The 22,031-nt window shown below is 37.3% G+C and overlaps 1 long non-coding RNA gene across 2 annotated transcripts; it reads right to left on the reverse strand.

The window, feature by feature from the left end:
- LOC129060370 (uncharacterized) lies at positions 1–21,757 on the reverse strand. 2 transcript variants are annotated; one of them, XR_008527012.2, is made up of 3 exons: positions 21,635–21,757; positions 15,051–15,211; positions 1–262 (listed from the first exon to the last, which is right to left on the reverse strand). It is a non-coding gene; the product is annotated as an uncharacterized LOC129060370 (long non-coding RNA). The 2 variants fall into 2 exon arrangements; XR_008527011.2 differs by lacking the exon at positions 1–262 and adding an exon at positions 1,410–2,265.
- Positions 21,758–22,031: the final 274 nt, after the last annotated feature.

Here is a 22,031-nt window from a genome sequence, read left to right on the forward strand (position 1 = left end):
AATTTTTGTGACATGAGTGAATAAATGGATGAGGACTCAATCAAGCTCATTTATTTGTAGATTATAATATTCATTTGCTTAGTAGATAAGAACAAGACCAGGGTTTCTTGCAGCTGGAGGAAGCTGTAAGTCTGTGATAGAGAGGTTTTGCTGGCAGTGTCAGGAACATCACAGAGGGAACAGGCCAATGAGTGGCAGGCTGGTTGTATCTCTGATGTAATTCTGGCCTCTCCAGTGGCTAATAAGTACCATGATGATATACCTGTAACAAAGCCAGGGACTTGCAGTAAGTTATTTGGTAAATTTTAATATTTCTTTAAATTTATCTCATGATTAATTTGAAAACGCTTCATATTGCCACATAATATGTATGAGTTTTGATTGGTTTTTGTGCTTGTACCTTACTAGTTATTAAATATTGTAGATATCACCCCTGCCACCATGAGATCTGCTTTTAGCTCAGGCACCATTTGGGAATGGCTCTTCCCACAAGAGATCCAGGCTCCTCCAACTTCCCAGCAGGTTGGAGAAAAAGGCACAAGTGCTCAGGTTGGTGAGCAGCATTTCCAACTTGATAGAACAGGCAGATGTCATTTCCAGGGTGATAAATTTGTAGGCAGCCAAGTTTTTGCAAGATGAAAAGAGCTTATAGACATTTATTGCTAAATGTTATTGCATACATTTTGGAGAACTGTATAAACAGAGATTAAGAAGTAAGGATCCAGGCATGAGAAATTTTCATTCCTCAAAGGGAAAAGAACAACATGGGAAAACAGAAATCAGATGAGAAGGAATTTAGGCAGGACTAAGCAGAGGCTTACCTTCTTTAATGGTTATCACTAGCACCTTAGTAAGAAGAAACTGGAAACTGTAGAGTAATTTCATAAACCTGGTAGAAGCAGTTGCAAGGATATAATTTTAGGCCACATTTGCCTCTATAGTGCTGTGAGTATGGTAGGATGAATTTCCTAACCTTCCTCACAACCAGTTCAAGAAACTTAACCTCCTCTTGGAGTATGTTGTATATCAAAGTTCAAATAATACAAAGGGGTTGTTTTATGGAAAATCATATTGAAGAACTGATAAAACATATTCTGTACAACAATACATACAAGATCTGATGGCAAGAGGGTGGTTACATTTCATGGAAAATTTTTGATTACCCTTTAGACAGTGTGCCTGGAGACCAGCCCATATAGAACGTATTTTCTTTTCAATGCTCAGAATCTAAAGCTACTGGGCCCCTATCATCGCCAAAATCCATTGTACAGAGGATGACTGACAAGCGATGAGGCAAAGCCAAACTAAGAAGGAGGGGGTTGGTGGAGGGTGACTGGGAACCAAGGTTGAGGGTTTTTGGATGAGGAAGATGAGAGCTCAAGACTCCTTGCGATGCTTTATCTTGATTGCAGAGTTAGCCATTTGGTGCACTTGAAATATCCAGGACTAATGTTCTTTGCTGTTGGAATAGTTTGCTAGGGTTGACATAACAAAGTACTACAGACTAGGTGGCTTAATCAACAAAATTTATTTTTTCACATTTCTGAAGAAGAGAGTCCAAAATCAAGGCACTGGCAAATTGGTTTCTCCTAAGGTTTATCTCTCTGACTTGCAGATGGCTGCCCTCTTGACACCTCTTCACATAATTGACCCTTTGTGCTCTCACACCCCTGGCATTTCTTCCTCTTTTCTGAAGGATGCTAGTCAGATTGGATTAGGACCTCATTTTAACTTAATTATCTCTTTATAAACCTTGTCTCCAAAATGCAGTTGTATTCTGAAGTAATGAGGGTTTGGACGTCAACTTACGAATTTGGAGAGAGGGGACACAATTCAGCATACAAAATTGCCATGTATGGCATTCAAGAGACCACTTGAATACTCCAGAGAAGATATGCCCAGATTTGAGAACACTCTCCAGGCATGGAGTTCCATGTGGCTGGGGTTACAGGAGCACACACAGAATTGCCAGTCCTAAGTGTCAACTATAGCAAGTTTACCAATCTTGTTGTCTTCATGCAATTCTGAATTATACACCTTTCCAGATATTGTTACAGATATTTAGGTTGGTTGATTCTAATTTCAATGTTTCATCAAAAGGTCCACAGCCAAGAGGATGGTATTGGATGATGAGCAGGCCCCTGTGGCGAAGACTGTCTTCATAAGGTTTATTTCTCTGAGTGGGCTATGCATTCACCTTTTTGATTTGGCATTGCGAAAGGCAAGACTCTCTCTGGCTTTTGGTTGCAGCACTCTGTAAGGATGCTATTTGTGAAAATAGAAGCAAATTAAAAGGCTAGTAGTCTGCATGTCATTCATTTTTAAACCTCTTACTGTTGTGAAAATCACATGAAGTAATGTAAGCAAACATGATTTACAAAACTGTTAAGTAACATACACATGTGTATTATCACTTTGTAGTTATTTTGGCTCCAGTCGTGGGGCTCCTGGAGTTCCTCTAGTATTAGAATGAGTTATAAACCAATACTCTTATTGTCATCTCTAACTTCAGACTTACAAGTCTTAATAGGAATAATAAGATATTAATCTTTTCACTTGAAAAATCCATACTGTACGTTTTATATGGGATGACAATAGAGTTCTGGAGAAACATCACTACAGAAGCCACCGAGTTATTATGATTGCTTATGTTTTAGTCACACAAAATAGGCATGGAAAATGAAAAATTCATGTCAAAAGGAATAACATGCCTTGGGGAGTTATGAGGCTAAAAGCATGAATAATGCAACAAGTCAGAAAGGCAAAATAATTTGTAGTTAACGGGAGGATGTTTGCAAAAGAGCTCCAGTGATGGGGAACTTGTCAGAAGGCTTTGTTGGGTGACAGAATTTCAAGAGAAAGGAAGAGGATGTTCCACTGGCATTTTCTCAGGCTAAAACTCAGAGCTGGACTGAGAGAAGATAAAGAGGGTTTGTAAGCACAGGAGAGTAAGATAGGCGGGGACAGGAATATTGGAAAGGCCAGAGCAGCGGATGGGCAATAGCCCTAGTGGCTCAGCAGGACTAGAATCCAAGAGCATTCGGAATTCTTTACCCTACTCTGGTGGACCTTGCTTGTCCTAGATTTTCATGATATTTTAGCAGTTGGTTCTGTCTGTGTGAATACTTGGTTTTGTTTATATCTCCACTCCACTTTTATCATGTCAATTTTTCATTTTTATTTAAGAAGTATTCTATCTGCATTGAAGATGATAAAATACATAACAAGATACATAATAGTCTTTGCCTTACAGGGATCTGTTATTTAAATATGTGGTTTTCCTTCATAGTCATATCTTATACTCACATTTGTCATATGCCCTAACATCTAGGGATATCATTTATATACCTAAAGATAGCACTATCTTACTGAAAACTAGAACAAAACATGATGTCAGGGAAGAAAGTAAAATAATATTGATTTGTATAATAGATAACCCTTCAAATACATTTTTTTTTTTTTTTAAACGGAGTCTTGCTCTGTCGCCCAGGCTGGAGTGCAGTGGAGAGATCTCCGCTAACTGTGAGCTCCACCTCCTGGGTTCACGCCTTTCTCCTGCCTCAGCCTCCCGAGTAGCTGGGAATACAGGAGCCCACCACCACACCCGGCTAATTTTTTTGTATTTTTAGTAGAGACCGGGTTTCATCGTGTTAGCGAGGATGGTCTCAATCTCCTGACCTCATGATCTGCCCGCCTCAGCCTCCCAAAGTGCTGGGATTACAGGAGTGAGCCACCGCACCTGGCCCCTTCAAATACATTTTAAACATAAAATTATTGTATATTACCTATGACTGCATGCATATGTGAGTAGTAAAAGTATGTAAGACATGCATAGGGACGATGTATGGCCATTTCAGAAGAGTGGTCACATTTAGTAGAAGAAGCAGATGGTAGTGAGGCATTAGCTGTTTTTATAATGTTTTTGTTTTTGTTTTTGTTTTCTAAAGGGGCTTTAAACCATATGTAGCAATGTATTAATATGTGTTTAGGTATTTTTGTACATGAGTACTTGCATTAACAGTAGTATATCCCATACTTTTCTACATGTTTGTTTTATCTAAGTAAAAGTGAATTAAAAATTAAAGCCTAAACCCACTTTTTCTGCTAAAAGCTTCCTCATCAAGCAGAATCTCAAATCACTCACAGCTAATATTTTCATTTAGTAGTTGAGAAATATTTTTCCATCTGGCATTGAGGTAAGGATGCTGTTTTTAAGAGAATACATTATTATGTATTACCTTTTTATAAAAGATAACACATATGCCATGCAGATAGTATGCAAGGGACTGAGAAACTTTGAAAGTGCTACAGTTTTCCTCTAAAACATTAAAATTGCACAAATATTATATAAATGAATTACTTCCCTTACAGGAAGTTATGTTGTAGTCAAATAATTTTGAAAGTAGGATCAGAAAACTGGGTTCTAGCTCAGTTCTGCTAGTAATAGTTTAAGCATGGGCAAGGTGGTTAACTTCTCTGGTTCTTCACTTTATTTGTAAAATGAAGATATTCTTTCTAGCTCTGAGTCCTCTCAGTAGGTGGTAGAGTAGCGGAGTGTAAAGGAAGTAGATTCAGAAGTCAGACTGGGGCATGTGAGAGCATTTACAGTCCCTATCTTACAGGGTGTTTATGAAAAATTTATAAAATAATAGAAACACGTCCTTAAAATAGTGCCTGGCAAATATAAAAGGGCTCAGCTTTTTTAATTGCTGTTTTAAAGTGTTGTGATTCAGTATACTCAGAACCATGCTAGGCTTGTGAAAGATTATAATACCAAATACATTGTTTTGGTTTATCACTTGTATATTTCCACTATTTTGTTACATCCCAGAATTGAAAGAGATATAATAAGTATAGTACATGAGATAATTACTAATCCATATAGTCTCTAAGAACAGTGAGGTGGTGAGGTTCATCCTCAGTCTAGAAGAGCAGCTCAGGGATGAGACATGCCCGTGACAGGGCTTGGAGTGAGTCTAAAAGGATTTAATGAGTAACGTGGAAAACTAGCTTAGTCTTAGTGGCCATTCTTACCTTAGTCTCTTCTCAGCTGTCAGTGCTAATTACTGGAATGAAATAACAAAGTCCTAAGTAATTTTTATGACTAACAGAGAGAGTTCTAGGTTATGGGAAGAATCTGACTTAATTCTTTACAACCTGGGGCATAGATTGATAATTTATTTCTTAAGCAGGAAGTTTATATGCCAAAATTTGCATGCCTCTACTTAAAAGCATGAGCTCTATTTCTTTCTAAATCTCAAATAATCTTTCCAAACAAGCTGTTTGTAATCCTCTTTGCCAGGAATCTCTCTGCACGCTCATGACTTTTCTCTTGCCCAATGAGGCAATGCACTTGGTTTTGTGCTTCTTAGATTGAACCAGGAGGAGAAATCAGCTGTCACCAACAAAGAGGAAGTCAGCCTTGAGCAGAGGGTTATGTCACTGTCTAGAATTGTCAATGCCTTCCCCCTAGAGGAAAGGCACCTTCTCTTAGAGAGCTAACCATTAAATTAGATCCTTGTAGAAATCAGGCTCTGGAAGAGTTTATTCAGGGTCTCTGGCTAACTGGGCAATGTGGTGAACTGCAATAAGCAAAGTTTTCCAGGCAGGTGGATCTAGGTTGGCTCTTCCTCCTCCAAGCTACCGAGATTATTGTGGCAAATTATTTACCTTCCCCGAGGCTATTTTCTTATTTGTAAAATTGGAATAAAAATGAACCTACCTTATTGGGTTATTGCAAGGATTAACATGATAGTTCATGTATAGTATTTAGCAAACTAACCAATAAAATGAAAGTTACTTATGTGTGTGTTGCACATAATTTGGTATATCTATATTAGTTCCCATCCCTTTGCCCTTTCTTCTCTTTCCAAAAAGTAAACCACAGTGTTTCAAAATAGTAATATTAATGTTTTATATTTATTCTCTAGAAAATATAAAGAGAAAATTCAATATAATCTCACATATATTGAGATAGTTACCCTTCAAATTCAGTATAATCTTAAACAGTAGATATAAAACTCAAAATTTTATTTGATCAGGAGAGAGAAGACTACTATGAAGAGAATAGAATGGCACACAGTCTTCTTTTATATCAAGCCAGCTGTTTAGGTAGGTAATGGTGTTTGTTTCCCCAGTCCACATTTTTACCCACGTTAATTAACATTTTGTTTCTGTGAGGATCCCAACATGCCTTTGCTGATACCCTTGAACGTGACCTCCTAACATCTAAGGTTTTGTTGTGTTTCGTTTTGTAGTTGTGCACACTTCTCATGTTGTTTGATGTAAAAGGATTTTGAATGGAGATGGTTCTTGATGAGTTAAGTGATCTCAGAAATCTGATTGAGAATCCAAATTGAGGTTTTTTTTTTTTTCCTTTTTGGTCCCATACTGATCATTTTATTCACCTGAGCTGACTCTCTATTCACAAACTAATCAAGTCTTTGAAACGCTTTCATTTCCTCTCTTATGCTGTCTTTCACAAGGAAGCAGGAACAGAGTACTAGTTTTGACAGAAAGGAGCTGCTGCTGCTTTTACATCATGGTCCTCTATGTATTCCCAGTGTGACACTGCTCTCAGAAGAGATGGCTAGAAAGCAGCTCCTGTGAGAGTGGCCCTGAGTATCTGGTAACTTTTCCATTGCTAAGGCATTTCTAGAACTCAAGTATTTTCTTCTGTTACCCTTATGTGGATTAAAAAACCACGGAATATTCAGACCCCTCCCGAATGAAACTATAGATAGCTAAAGAGAGCAAGGACATAATTGTGTGCTCTATAATGTATTGATACCAGGTAAATCTAATGAGAAGAGATTCCATAAGTGATTCTCATTTTACCAATGTTTCCTTTTCTGTATATCTAGCTACCTTAATCATAGTAATAATAAAAGTTTGTTAAACACTAACTATATGCTAGGCATTTCTACTGTCTTAACATTCACAGTACCTATCTACGAGGTGTAGGTACTATAATCATATGCACTTTATCTATGAGGGCACTGAAACACAGAGAAGTAAAGTAAATAGTTTATAGTCATACAGCTTGTAAGTTTAAGTGGTAGGCCCTGGAATCTAACTTGAGTCTTTGGACTGTAACTGCAGCAGAACCAGATTTGGAGAGTGTACTTGCAAAAGGCTGCAATTTGTCCAAAGCTGCTGCTGCTTCCAAATGTCATTTGGATTGTGTGAACAAGATAGTTTTGAAAAGGGAGCTCCCCACTGAGATACAGGCTTTCTTTAGAATAGCCTTGCCTCAGCTCCAATTACTTTAGTGTTTAGCACATGCAGTGAGGCTCCTAACTCTCTCTCAATCTCAGATGGCTGTAGGGATTATTAGAAAAGGCACATGTGATATTAGGCTACTATCTGAGGACCTATTATAAAAAGATTATTTTCTAAATTTATTATAAATTTTCTCTGGCATGTACTAGATATGTTTGTTATTTTAATGCCCAGCTGTTTTTTTCAAGGACTCATTCTTTTAGGAAGATAAATAGCAAGGTGCAACAGAGAGTACGTATTTTCACTTTTTCAATGTGTATACTTCATGTATATAAAAAGATAGACAACACATTTTGTTTTGGTGCTAAAAAAGAATTACAAGAAGAACCTTAAATCACAGAAATATGCTATGTGTAAGCAAGTCACAATATAGAAATGGAAAAGGAGAGTATGAATCAGAAATACTTAAAGGAAACTCATTTTTCAGCCTTCCTTGGTAATACTCAGTAAAGGAAAGGGCTTTTCTAGGTAGAGCTCAGAAGGAAATGAAAAGGGCTTTTTCAGAGAGAGCTCAGAAGGAAACAAGCAGTGATATCATTCATTCCATGAGGAAAACTCTAGTTAATGGTAACAAGAAAGTGACCCTTCGTCATTGAGAACATTTTCTCCTTTTCTTGTGACATAATACAAGATACCCTGTGTATTTTTTTTTTTTTTTACAGAAATGTAATGAATGAAAACAAATGTTCCTTTCCTCAGATCCTGCGTGGGAACTATGCTGGGGCATGAAATGTTCCACTGGGCTACCATTTCTTTCAGTGAAGTTAATGATCATGCATCTTTACAACAACATGGATTAACAGAGCACCTGGAAAGTCCCTATTTCCTGGTTTCTGTGACTCAGTAGACTTATAGATATTTTCACATCATAAAGCATTTATGCTTTATGCTTCATCTAAGACCTTAGAATATACCTTAAACAAACTGTAACTGCTATCATATATGGAGACCTGCATCTATCACTGTCTTTGAAAACAAATATCATAAATTGTTACACCTGAGGGTAAAAACCCATGAATGTGGGATGTGGCATTAAGGGACAAGGAATAGAACAATAAGCAAGAGCAAAATAACAGAAACTCTTATATTTCATACTAAGGAGTTTTAACTTCAACAATGAGGTGTAGGATGCCACTGAAATGTTTTGGAAAAGGCAGCGTTATCATCAGACTTTTATTTTAGAGATATCACTTTCATGTCACTTTGAAAATGTTACTGTAAATGACTAAGAAAATCATATTTATATTATGTATTACATTAGCTGACAGCATTTGATTTAAAGCTGGAATAGTGGAAGGGGGTTTTTATTTAACCCTTTTTTATAACATATCTTCTGATATTCATATCTAAAAGAAAAACAAATGAGCTACAACTCAAACGTGATAATAATAGACTATATCCTACAAATGGCACAGAGAAAAGAATCACTAATACTATGTATGGACTCTTCAGAGTTCCAAAGTCCTCTAGTGTATGTATTTTTGGCATCTGTCATATGGCAGTGAATCCTGGAGACAGGTCCTGAGTGCCCTCTATGATGTAAAGCATACTAATTTAGAAAGAATCCAAAAAGTTATATATATAGAAAGTTGAGTAATAAATATTGGAAATGCCAATTACAGATTTTTAAAAAATATTATTACAATACATAGTTACCATTATCTCAACTTTGAAGTGATAAAAAGAGGTGTCAATAAAGGATAGATGGCAAACTTAGTAGGTATTCAACAAAGATAAATATACAAATAAATCTTCCCCTCAAGTTATGTAAGGATTGGATCACAAGTATTGAGCTGTTCCCTTAACACTGGTCAAAGACTAACTCTGGGTATATTAAATTGCCTTCTCTAAGAAACAATAAAAACTCTGAAAAATATTCTTCCATGCTGTGAGGAACATGACAATAATAATAATAACAATGACAATGATGGTGATAATGGTGGTGATGATTTAGTTTTCCTCACTGGTAATTGCGTTTGCTGCTATTGACATATCCTAAGCAATAAAGTGTAGGAGAAGCTAAGTATAGGAAGTTTGATTCCAATCTGCTATTTAGGAATTAAGTGAAATCATTCAATTTCTTTATTTAACTTTACTAATTAGGAAACAAGCTCAGACAAGGTGAAACACCACTTAACTGGACACAGAGTTTCAAAGCATCTTGCTTTATACACTTCATAATTCACACATAATTCTCATATATTGAATGTCCCTTAAAATATCTGGCCTTTGGGGCTCTGTCCCCAAATCAATAGGGACAGTAAGGGGGAACAAGACAGAAGTGGTTCAATACCACCAAAACTCGTTCCCAGGTTGACAGCTTCCTTGGCTCTGCTTGGCAGCTATATATGAACATCCTGAGGTAGGAAGAAATCACTTCTCTTCAGAAGGGCAAGGAGAGTCTTCACCAATCAATTCTTATTTCTCCTCTGCCACCAGGGGGCTGAAAAGGTCCTGGGTAAAAACACCGAGAACTTAGCTCTGTGCCACATGTCTTTGTGTGTTTCTTTGCTTGATCAGAATCTGGCTAGTTATAATTTAATCTAATCAAATGCCATATAAGTTTGTCATTTGATCTCTCCATGGTACCAGTGTCCTGTGAAAATGTTCTAGGCATAGATTTTGTGAGACTGGTGTAAAAAATCGGACACAGAGATACCTATTTTTTGCCCTTCGGATGTATTTTTTTAGTCTGCTCATTTTCCACCCCAAATGGAGCTTTCCTTTTGGTTTAGAATGGTCTCTTTGCCTGACTAGGAAAAGCCTTCCAAAAATACCAAGGTAATTAAAAAGTATGAGTTATGATTTAAAAATCATATAAATTTGTAGGATGTATCTAGGATTCTGCTGAAAATGGCACAAAGGAAAAGTTTGTGGCCATCCATGGTATCCATCTGAGAGCAATTCTTGTAGAAAATGTCCCCTTATTGAATATGGCCAATATTGTAAGTTGCAAAATACAAGTATTATACATATTGTGAGGACGAAAGCTTAATATATTTTCTTAGGAACATAGTTTCACAAAATGAACAAATGGTGTGTATACAATCAGCTTGTCCAGATGAGACCAGGAAAGCTGAATCAGCTTCATTCTAAACCATCAACATCTATGACCTTGGAACAAATCAATAGAATCTATTCAGCTTGTCTTTGGGAAATAGAGTTAATTCAACTTCTAATTTGAGTGAATTAATATCTATTGATTTCCTCACAATGTGCCTGAGATACAACAAGTGATTAACTTTCTTGTCCTCCAGTAGCCCACTGGCTAGACTAGAGATTAGTTTGTACATGTTGAACTATAATCCAAAGTTGGGATATGACCATTGCACAAAACGTTAAAGGGAAATAGATGATGACTGAAGGGTAAAGGAAGCTGGGGAAAGAGGAGGACTTCACAGAGGAGGTGAAATTTAAGTTAGATAATTAAGGAAGAATGCCCCTTTCCTTTCTTCTGAAAAATTGCTCAAGAGTCCTGTAAAATCACATATATTTTCTTCCTAACTGATCAAATACTTCAATTTTCTAGCATGTGAACTAAGTCTATTTGTAGAGAATAATGAGCTAAATTGACTTTATAAAATGTAACCATCCTGTCTTGCATATATTTGTGAAGACTAGAGTTGGAAGTAGACGTTCTCATTTGTCAAATGGAGAATTGGAATCAAAAATTTAATTAGATGAAAAATTACAAGAAAACTGGCACTTCTGTTTTTTTCTGTCTCTAGAAAAATCTCACTATTTTGCTTGGAAATTTTTGTTTCAAAACAAAGCAAATTAACTAAAAACCAAAAAAAGCTAGCATCCTATATATTCCTTAAAGGATTATAAATTTGTATATAGAAGGATCATTAGACTGATTCTGTTTGGTTTCATATTGCAGAATAGGACCAGTGATTTGTTGCCTGGGTTTTGGCTCGATAAACGCAAACTTCTAAAAACAAGAGTGACTCAAAATTCAAATAGAATGACTTGGGAAGTAATGAACTATTAGTCTTCATAAGAAGGATGGTCACCACCATTCCAAGTTGAGCTCAGAGTTGTTATAGTCAAACATAAATTTCCTCTAGAAGTATTTTGGATTGACTCAAATAGTCAAAGCAAGAGGTAAGAGAAACAAGAAAGTTCTGCACTGTCGAGTAGGAGTGGGATGACTTTGGATCAAACATTAAAAATAAAATGAGAAGCTAAGAGGGAAAAAGAGCAGCAAATACTAATTCTCCCTCTCTGAACCATTTGGGAACGTTCTTTGTCCTCATGATATATAAATAAGACAGGTTGAAAAGAAACTGACAAATCTTTTTTTTTTCTTTTTTCATTATGAATTAAGAACCATCTGTACAGCCAAAAGGCTTAAACAATACAAAGTGTTCTATTATGGACTAGATGAAATGAGATATATAAAGAGTTAGGTGTGTATGCAGATTCTTTGTCAAATAAATATAAAGGTACATTTTAAATGTCCTTTTAAAACATTAAGTCTAGGTATGGATTAACCTATTCAGTGCTTTAATTATAATTTTGCTTGACATCTCAAGACTAACTGCAGCTCAACACAGAGACAAGCAGAGAAGCTGAACTTTAATTCCAGTCAGATAATTCTGAATATCATTTTTCAAGCCAAGGAAAATGCAATGCTGAGTTGGATTTTTCTACTAATAGGAATTGATTTGATATTAACTGAAATTGGATGACTCCTAAGTTTCTTTCTATAAACCAAAAGGGAAAATATGACTATAATTTCTAATATACTTTCCCAGTCAAGGGGCAAAGGGCAAAGAGCACTTGTAACATTGGGAATATTATTTCTGGCATGTCTGGTGACCCTAGGGGTTAGAACTCCTTGTATTTCATCACAGGACTTTGATAGCATTTGTTTGGCTATCTCTCTCTCTCTCTCTCTCTCTCTCTCTCTGTCTCTCTCTCTCTCTCTGTCTCTCTCTCTGTCTCTCTGTCTCTCTGTCTCTGTCTCTGTCTCTCTGTCTCTCTCTCTGTCTCTCTGTCTCTCTGTCTCTCTCTGTCTCTCTGTCTCTCTGTCTCTCTGTCTCTCTGTCTCTCTGTTTCTCTCAGCTTCAGGAACAATAGAATTGGTGGCAGAAGAATTTATGAGCTTGGACACATTTCAGTTCTAAATATTTGGTTGTTAGGGATAACTGAAGCTTCCTGGTACCTTTGCCAAAATGACTCTCTTCTGCCTCTCACACTGCTAACTTCTGTCCTTGCATCATATTTACTTGCCAAGGGCCATCAGCACTGTTGCCCTAAGATTTTAGTCTCTTAACAGTCTTTTGTAGAGAAATATATCTTCGTCTTGACATGACTCCAGGTGGTAATCATTTTCATACTTGTATCTTCACTATTAACGATCACAATTGGCTTTAGAATGGAGTTGTCTTCTATTTCTTGCTTAGTGTGGTGCCCTACAGATAGCTGTTCCTCAATGAATATGTTGATTGTCAGGAGACATGATGTAAGTTTGGTAGAAATTTGGTAAAAGTATTGTTTTCTCAAACTGATCTCATTTCTCTTTTCTATTTTTTGTGTGAATCACTACATAGGTCAGTCAGAGATGTCATGGACATAATAATTTGATTTTAATAAACTGTTGTGTGATAACCTTAAATAAAAATCAGAGAAACCTAAGCTCAGTGATAGTATAGTTAAGTAGATTGATAGCTGGTTCAACAGTTAGACTCTCAGTCTCTTGATTAGTGGCTCAAAGGAGGGCTATTTTTATGGGGAGAATTCAGGAATGCCATTCTGGAACTTCTCTATCTGAGTTACATAAGTCAGAACAGCATCCTATAGGCTTGTATCATCATTAAAAAGCACACAAAAATATATGATTAAAGTATAAAATTTAAAAATTTAAATAATCTCTTCAAACAGACTTTATATCTTCATTTCTTTATATGAAATAAAGGGAATCATTTTATAAGATAGTTTCTTAAAAAGTCAGTGTGGAACTTCTCATTCTTGGGTCACATGTTGGTCAGCCTATTTCACAGATACTACTGGGAAAATAATGAAGAGGTGACTGCAGCAGTGAAATTTTAAATTCAGTTTTTATTAATTTGGGACATTATAATAGCTAAATGGTAACCCAGGCTCAGCTCATGGGTCTTGTTATATAGTGAAGTGGCTACTGAAAAAGGTTTCCAGTCAGAAAAAACTAATTTATGCTTTCCTTTCAATATGGTCCTTTCCTTTCATTGTCTCATCCTTCTTAGACAATTAAGTCAAACTATTCTATAAAAAAACTAGCTATATTAATATCCATGAGAAAAGTAATTATCTCTGGGGAAGGTGATAACAGGAAAGGCAGAAAAGGTGGTGCTATATGCAGTGCTGAGAATGTCCTGGACCTCGGTTTGGTTAAATGGGTTTATATATAAATAAGAAAATTTGAGTAGTTTATTTGTGTACTTTATTGTATTTGTTTCTCACTTTTAAATGGAAGAATAGCATGATTACAGGCATTAGGCAGGAATAAGCAAATAAGCAGACATTAGATAAATTTTATTATAATGGATGGAATTATATGGAAGGTAAGAGGAAGAAAGAGTTGAGAACATTGTTTTATCCTAAGTTCTTAAAGCCATAAATGTCATGATGAAGAAACGAAATTTTATTCCTTAGGTCTAAGATAACTGTTGTGGATTCTACTGTTTTAGTTTAGTTTTGTTTTGTTTGTTTTTCTGAGACAGTCTCACTCTTTTGCCTAGGCTGGAGTGCAGTGGCACAATCTCAGCCTCTGCTTCTAGGGTTCAAGCGATTCTACTGTCTCAGCCTCCCAAGTAGCTGAGATTACAGGCACGCACCACCATACCTGGCTAATTTTTGCATTTTTAGTAGAGATGGGGTTTTGCCACATAAGCCAGGCTAGTTTCAAACTCTTGACCTCAAGTGATCCACCTGCCTTGGCGTCTCAAAGTTCTTGGATTACAGGGGTGAGCCAGGGGGTTCTACTCTTAGCACTTAATCTTGAACTTCACTGGAGTGAACTGATGACTATGGGAGCTGGTTGGGGATCCTCCGGAAAGCAAACTGTGACTCCTGTGGAAGAAAACACTTTTAACAGGTCATGATTCCTGGGTGGAGGCTCAGAATCATTCACCTCCATCCCATTGTAGATAAAACTGGATTAAAGAGTATGATTTAAGAGGCTTGATGATCTTTGGTTTGAAAATGAGCTAGATCAAAGAATCAGAGGCCTGGAGGATAACAGGAAGGACAATATAAAGAGGTGACTTCTGAGCAAGTTCTTTGGAATATGGCAGAGTAAATCCAGGGGTGTCTTCAAGAATGGCCTTTCTGCATAGGATGGCTTCTTCACACCCTCCTCTACGAGCCCATGTATTTGTTTCTCTAGGACAGGACCAGCACATAGTAGGTATTTAATAAAAGTTTTTTGAACAAATTAAGAATGGATTATCTCCTTCAAAATAACATTTTTGCAAACGAATTATTTTTGTTTTTTACTGGACAGATTGTTAAAAAATTGTGACCACTCTTAGTTAATATATTGTATTTCTTTCATCACCTAAATATACCTTCCATGACAGATGTACCGATTTATTAATGAGTGTGTTTGGGTGTGTGTATGTAAGAAATACTTCATTAAATGTATACATAGCCATAAGCTGCATTCCAAGTGCAAAAATACTTAAAATGGAAAAATAATGCATATAAGATGAAATAAACATGCACAAGTCCACTTCTCCCATCTTTTCTTCAAGATTTACATAAAACATTTATGGCACACTCACCTGTCTTTATCTCACATCTCCAACAGCTTCCAGAACCAGCTGTTATTCCTGCAAACTCTATGGGCATATCCGGTAGATTAAAATCCGAGGGGAAAAAATGGTCACCACACACTTGCTCTGCACAATTTACAGAAAATAGAATGTAGTCCCAGATCTTACACCTTTTAAAAAAAAAAAAACAACTAAAATTGGGAAAGAAATAAAAGCTTGGAAGTCCCCACCTCTAAGATTTCATTCTTGCCAAGATAATTTCATGATTATTTTCGTTTGCTTGAATGTTGTGTTTTGCTGCACATGCACTTCCAGTAAAACCTCTCAAAACAAACAGTCAGTGTTGACTTCACCTTACTTGTCCTTATACAGAGTTCTCACTGTGAATTTATCCTTCTCTGTTTATGCTGGAGGCTTGTCTATTGTTTATTCACCTAGCTTATTCAGGGCCATAGGTGCTTATTCTGAGAATTAATAGTTACATTTACTACTAATAATATAATCATCTAATTGCCTTAGCCTTTTGTGCTGCTATAACAGAATATATGAAAGTGGATAATTTATAAGGAACAGAAATTTACTTCTCACCGGCTGGAAACTTCAAGATGAAGATACTGGCATTTGGTGAAGTCTCCTTGCTGTATACTCATAGAACAGAAGGCAGAAGAGTAAAAAGGGACAAACTCTGTGTCCTCACATGGCAGAAAAGCAGAAGAGAGTGAACCTACCCCCTAAGGTTTTTGTTTGTTTGTTTTGTTTTGTTTTTGTTTCAACATTAATCCATTCATGAGAGCTCCACCTACACACACTTAGCCAAATGCCCCACTTTCAACACTGTTGCGTTAGGGATTAGGTTTTCAACATGTAAGTTTTGGAGGACACAGTCAAACCATAGCAATAATTATATAATACATATGTAATTATATGAACAGCTTTACAATTTTTAAAGAATCTTCATACTTTTTTTTTTAATTTGGGCAGGACAGCTGTTATTAATTTTATTTTAAAGGTGATTAAATTGAGGCATGCATTGAATAAACACTTGTCCAAGGTCACACAGCTACTGAATGCCAGCTGAGGAACTAGAATTGAGGTATACAAAAGCTTTGACAAGTGCTTGAGCAAATCTTCCTACTCTTCCTTATGGTTTTATCTGTTCCTTTCCTTTTTTTATCCCACAAATAACACACTAATTTTCACTAGACCATTTTTTATCCTCTATGTTAGAGCTTAATTTAATGCTTTATTCCTTTCTTTACACTTGATTTTTAAAGGAACCATATAATTATATAAGACAAATGTCATGGTAGCACACACCTGTCGTCCCAGCTACTTGGAATGCTGAGGTGGAAGAATCCCTTAAGCTCAAGAGGCGGAGGTTAAAGTGAGCTGAGATTGCGCCACTGTACTCCTGGCTGGGTGACACAGCGAAACCCTGTCTCAAAGCAGCAACAACAAACAGAAAATACAAATGTATCTGACTGCCCCTTTTATTTTTTTTAAAGATAGTGTCTGGCAGTAATGTAGTGGCATGATCATAGTTCACCGTAACCTGGAACTCCTGGGCTGAAGTGATCCTCCTGCCTCACCTTCCTGAGTAGCTGGCACTACAAGTGCACACCAACACATCCAGCTAAGTTTTCTATTTTTTATTTTGTGGAGATGGGGTCTTGCTATGTTGTCCAGGCTGGTCTTTAACTCCTGACCTCAAGTGATTCTCCCTCCTTGGCCTTCCAATGTACTGGGATTTCAGGTGTGACCCACTATGCCTGGCCTTAACTGTCCTCTATAATGATGAATATCTTGTAACATAACATGAATTTTAGCAAACAATTCTGTTCTTTCCCTCTATCTCTGCCTTCCCCTCTCCTTCTAGCATCCCACTTCCATTTTTTCTCTCCAGTAGCTCCCAACTGCTTTAAAAGATACGGTATAAAAAATGCAACAATGGCACTTCCGTTTCCCTTCTGTCACTGAATTTCTGTCACTCATGTATGAGCACTTGGATGCTGTTCTGAAAATTACCCTTCAATTCCTTTTCACATATTCTTTGTTTACAATGCAGTTCATAATTTGTTGCTCATAGGAGCCTTCTGGATAATGCCAGCCTATAACTAGGCCATGCTTGCTTGAGTGCAAAAGCCAGGGATTTGCTCTTTGGGTTCTCACTGTTCTCCTACAGTGATCTGAACCTGTTTTGCTTCTATTGGTTTCTATGGTGGACGGTATCATCCAGTTACACAAGTCACAGGGATATGGTTAGTAACTCTCTGTACTCTCTCTTCATATCCAAGCCATTACAAATTGCAGTCACTTTTTCCTCCTAAATATCTCTTGAATCAGGCCACCTTTCTTTATCAACACAACAGCACCCTTATTCACCCTTATCATCTTCTCTGCTAAGATGTCTGCAGTGGTTATCTAACCCATTTCATTATTTCCACTCTCTCACTGCCTCCAATGATCACGTCATTCTCTGTGCTCCCTCAATAAAACTATTTCAGTATTTCTCTTTGCTTCTGAGATAAAGATCCCTAATTTGTCTTGTCCCAGCCATGGTTTGGGCCAGTCAGGCCTGTCTCAAATCACTTCCCCTCCCCAACCTTCTGTTTTGCTCCTCACAGTCCAGTCTCGCTGATTTCTTTGAGTTACTCAAACAGGCCTGCTCCTTTCCTATCCATATGCTATTTCTTCTGCCACCCAGCTAACACTGGCTCTTTCTTCTGATCTCAGTTCAAACACCTCTTTTTCATATAAATCTTCTCTGACTTCGCTGAGATGTCAGTCCCTGCCCCCACCCCCCATAGTAGCATGGACTTTGGTGGGTGGGGGTGCAGACTGATACTTTTAAAAGTAAACCTCCCATAGTAGTGAGTGCCCCATGCACTTTGGGCACTCACCACTGGTAGGTATACTTTTATTTAGCAAATGGTTGGGCCAGGTGCTAAAAGGAGGCAGTCGACAGTGGGTATGTAACTCATTCTTTCGTATTTGAGAATACCTGAAGTGTTTTTCTTTTAACTCCAAACAGACCTCCTTGTAAATATTGACCGTTGAAATGTATTAGCTCCCAATGACTTACCTAGGAATGCTTTTTTTTCTCAATACTTTAAGTTTTAGGGTACATGTGCACAACGTGCAGGTTTGTTACATATGTATACATGTGCCATGTTGGTGTGCTGCACCCATCAACTCGTCATTTAACATTAGGTATATCTCCTAATGCTATTCCTCCACCCTCCCCCCACCCCACAACAGGCCCCGGTGTGTGATGTTCCTCTTCCTGTGTCCATGTGTTCTCATTGTTCAATTCCCACCTATGAGTGAGAATATGCAGTGTTTGGTTTTCTGTCCTTGCAATAGCTTGCTGAGAATGATGGTTTCCAGCTTCATCCATGTCCCTACAAAAGACATGAACCCATCCTTTTTTATGGCTGCATAGTATTCCATGGTGTATATGTGCCACATTTTCTTAATCTAGTCTATCATTGATGGACATTTGGCTTGGTTCCAAGTCTTTGCTATTGTGAATAGTGCCGCAATAAACATACGTGTGCATGTGTCTTTATAGCAGCATGATTTATAATCCTTTGGGTATATACCCAGTAATGGGATGGCTGGGTCAAATGGTATTTCTAGTTCAAGATCCCTGAGGAATTGCCACACTGACTTCCACAATGGTTGAACTAGTTTACAGTCCCATGAACAGTGTAAAAGTGTTCCTATTTCTCCACATCCTCTCCAGCACCTGTTGTTTCCTGACTTTTTAATGATTGCCATTCTAACTGGTGTGAGATGGTATCTCCTTGTGGTTTTGATTTGCATTTCTCTGATGGCCAGTGATGATGAGCATTTTTTCATGTCTTTTGGATGCATAAATGTCTTCTTTTGGGAAGTGTCTGTTCATATCCTTTGCCCACTTTTTGATGGGGTTGTTTGTTTTTTTCTTGTAGATTTGTTTGAGTTCATTGTAGATTCTGGATATTAGCCCTTTGTCAGATGAGTAGATTGCAAAAATTGTCTCCCATTCTGTAGGTTGCCTGTTCACCCTGATGGTAGTTTCTTTTGCTGTGCAGAAGCTCTTTAGTGGAATTAGATCCCATTTGTCAATTTTGGCTTTTATTGCCATTGCTTTTGGTGTTTAGACATGAAGTCCTTGCCCATGCCTATGTCCTGAATGGTATTGCCTATGTTTTCTTCTAGGGTTTTTATGGTTTTAGGTCGAACATTTAAGTCTTTAATCCAGGAATGCTTTTAGCAGAATGTACTTGATCTTTCTGGCCTGACTGCTGTAAGTATATCTGTAATTTATAGATTTTTAAACTACAGCTGTGCTGATGAATGCAAGTCAGTCACCTGGCTAGAACTACACTGTGTGATGATGATGCATAAACAGAAAGACCACATCACTCAGAGGCTCCTCTATGCTCACTCTAGCTATGCAGAGTGAGCATCACCCACTCCAGAACCAAATCATATCACAGTGCTGCAAACAGGAGGTTGCATTTGATGGGTTCAGGTATGCCAGATAGTGCTGTGGTATATACCATTGGTGTTCCTTTCTTATTACCTTTGCTAATGATCTGTAAAGCTTGATGCTGGGTAATATTTGCATTTCATCTGAGTCTGAAAACTCAGGCTTTTGTTGTTATGGAGGTGGAATAGCTCGATTTCTTCTTCATTGTCTCATGAGCTTTATGAAAGCTCTGTTTTGTCTGACAGTTATTTTCCTGTTTACTGGCCCAGTATTTAACACATAGTGCATAATAAATATCTGTGCGATAGAGATCACTAGAGCTAATCATGTCTAATTGTCTTCTTCCTGCATATATAGAAAAACTATCCAGTATCTCATGCAATTAAGCTGGGGCCTTGCCATTAATTTTAACAGTGGATTTTGAGAGGAAGTAACATCTATAACTTCAGAGTAAAGGCAGTTAAGATTAGATGTAAATTATCCACATTATTTTTCAATTTTTTAGAAAATACTGAAACTTTATGTTAAGATGATTGCATGGAAAGATGGCAGAGCTTCTGTCATTTCTGGATTCTTGACTAATGTGTAGAATGCAATGCTCCTCCTATCCAGGCTGGATATACAGCATGAGTCAAAAAGACTAGTTGATTTAGTGAAGGTTCTGATCTTGTTGAGGTTAAATTGTTACTGAGGTATAACATAGCCTATGCTGCCTAATACATGAGTGAGCATTAGGCAGGGAAGACTATCTATAAAAACCTTCAGAGCACACTTGCCTTCTTGTCTTCCCTTGATTCTTCTTTTCTTTCTCTTCCTTCTTAAAATAAGAATTAGTAAATGAGGTATGAGAGAGAGAGAGCATGGTGTTAAGTGGCACTGCAGGAACAACTGACCTGCCTTAAATTGAAGTGACTGTGAATTAAACTGATGTCATAATTTATTGAGCAGAGCATCTTATGTGCCAGGCCCTCTGTTAGGAATTTGAGATTCAATCATGAAGAATGCCTGTTTTCTACTCTCTAAGTGCTCATATATTCAACTAAGAATAATAGAAAAATGAGTAGGATATAAGAAAGAGATAAGGCAGAAAGGAGCATTAGTTATGATTTGTGGAAGGGGATTGGAAAATGACTTCACAGACTGGGTAACATTCAAACTAGATCTTTGAGAGGATGAAGAATTTCACCAAATGCAGGAGAGAGGGCCCATTGTGGACAATTTCCCATGCCATAAATATTCATGGTGTGTTTGGACAGAGAATTTAGTACTTGTGAATTGGTAGCTGGGGTGAGAATTGGAAAGAGAGTATAGGCGGACAACTTCCCATTTCCCATTCCCCACCTTCAATTCTTGCTGTCATGTTTTTCTTTTTAGCTTGAGACAAAACTACAGTGCTTTCAAATGGTTTTCATAATATATCTCAATAGGTTTTTGCATGAAAATTACAAGCAGGATAACCACATTTATCAAATAACAAAGGGAAGGAGAATTTAGAGATAACCAGCCAATTCTACCACCTATTTTATACCCAGTGGGTTCTCTTTATTTCTAACTTTTAGTTCAGTGATCCACTTATGGACTCTGCACCTCTCCACTCTCAGCTGTGCTCACTATATATCTAGCTAGCCTCTGCCATCTTTGCATTTTTAAGCTCTCTTCTCTACTCACATTTCAGTTCTTTTGCTGCTGTTTTTCTTTCATTGTAGTTCTTTATTATAAAGGTCAGACTTTCCAGGTTAACTACTCAGTGGCAGTTCGTCACATTTGTATACAATTTCATCGTCAAGTGCTAAAGGGAAATCTGGATCATCTGGCCTTGAGGAAAAGTTAAATCAGAATAGAAGCTGTTCACTTATAAGTAAAAAATACATTGTATGCTCCTGGTCTGTCTCCTTACAGGATATTCAACCACATTTTCTTTTGTGCTTCTCAAAAAAATTTGGTATGTATAAAACTATCTCAGCTGGGTGCAGTGGCTCACGCCTCTAATCCCAGCACTTTGGGAGGCTGAGGCAGGCAGATCATGAGGTCAAGAGATTGAGACCAACCTGGACAACATGGTGAAACCCCATTTCTACTAAAAATACAAAAATTAGCCAGGCATGGTGGCGCACACCTGTAGTCGCAGCTACTCAGGAGGCTGAGGCAGGAGAATTGCTTGAACCCAGGAGGTGGAGGTTATAGTGAGCTGAGATTGTGCCACTGCACTCCAGCCTGGTGACAGAGTGAGAATCCATCTAAAAAAAAAAAAAAAAAATTATGTCAACAATTTGGTAAAAATGACTATTCAAATAAATTCCCTCAAGAATTCTGATTTATTAAGTTTGTGTGAAGTCTAAGGATTTGCATTTTATTTTATTTATTTTTTGATGAAGCTGATTTTTATTTTCAGCATTTAATGCAATCTTGAAAAATAACAATACACCCTGCCATTTTCTCTTACTCATCTTTTTTCTCAAGCAAAATATTAGATTTCTCTCAGATATCTTTATTCTCTCAAAACTTTTAAAAAT

Source organism: Pongo abelii, chromosome 6 (genome assembly GCF_028885655.2).
Source record: "Pongo abelii isolate AG06213 chromosome 6, NHGRI_mPonAbe1-v2.0_pri, whole genome shotgun sequence".
NCBI classification, from domain to species: domain Eukaryota; kingdom Metazoa; phylum Chordata; class Mammalia; order Primates; family Hominidae; genus Pongo; species Pongo abelii.